The following is a 1352-nucleotide window of genomic DNA, read 5'->3' as shown; positions in this document are numbered from 1 at the left end:
GGTGGATTTCTGAGTTTGAGGCCAGCCTGGTCTACAAAGTGAGTTCCAGGACAGCCAGGGCTATACAGAGAAACCCTGTCTCGAAAAACAAAACAAAACAAATCAAAACAAAACCAAAAAAACCCCAAAACAACAAAAACCAAGCTCCTTGCTGAACAGTCCATGGCAAAGGTTTCTATTGTTATCATGATGGTTCTGAATAAAGTCACCTTATTAGATTTTAAAAAGAAATATTAATTTCCTTGTTTCACAGTCACTGGGCTATGTACTAAGATCTGAAGATTTGGAGCTAGGAGCCTTCAATGAGAGAGAACATGTGATCTTTGACTTTCTGGGTCTAAGTTACCTCACTCAGTATGATCTTTTCTACTTCATCCATTTACTTGCAAAGTTTATTATTTCATTTGCCTTTACAACAGAAAACTACAAATAATCAAAATGCAGAGTCGTGGAGCCCAGTCCCAGTGGATACATCTACAATACACTCCTGCACCCAAGGCTCAAGGAACATTGTGGAAGAGTGGGTGGAAAGTTAGAAGAGAGTTAGAAGAGCAGGGAGTTTGCTATGAGAGTATGTCTTCTAGTAATGCCAGAAGCTATATCATAAAGTTTCACCAACATGACTACTCAAATGTGAGCTAAACAAGGACAACACCAATGGACATGCCAAAGTGGACAGAGAAAGGCTCACAAGGCCTCAATCCTACACAAAATACTACAAGCAACTGAGGAATGCTAGGAGTGGGAGAAAGGGTCTTTCCCCAGGGAGAGCAAACCAACTGGTTATCCTATACTCACTGTTCAGCCCTAACAATGTATGTACAAGTAGCATTATATAGACCAAGCAGGTTCTATTTATGAATATATATATATGCATGTATATATATATATGCATGTATATACATATGTATATACTGCATGTGTGTATATATATACATATGTGAATATAATAACAACTTATGAAAATTAAGGCCATGAATTTGAAGAGGAAAAAGGAGGAACATATGGGAGACTTTGAAGGGAGGAAAGGGAAGGGAGAAATATTGTGATTATATTATAATCTCAAAAATAAAAAAAGTAAAAAAAAATTTGTTTAACATTCCTCTTGTCACCATATACCAGAGACTGGAAGCTTAAATCACAGAACCCTATTTTTTCATAGTGTGGGCAATCACTCTAGAAAATTCAGTGTCAGCAGAACTGTGTTGTATGTGACATCTGCAGGAGAGCATCCTTTGTTGCCTTTTCTCACTCATGATGTTGCTGCCAACACTGATCTGCAGGTTGTAGATATGCCACTGCAGGCTGTGCCTTGGACTACAGTTATCATCTTTACTGTGTATCTGTATCTC

Source organism: Mus pahari, chromosome 1, assembly GCF_900095145.1.
Source record: "Mus pahari chromosome 1, PAHARI_EIJ_v1.1, whole genome shotgun sequence".
NCBI lineage: Eukaryota > Metazoa > Chordata > Mammalia > Rodentia > Muridae > Mus > Mus pahari.
Note: the sequence above shows the minus strand (reverse complement) of the source record.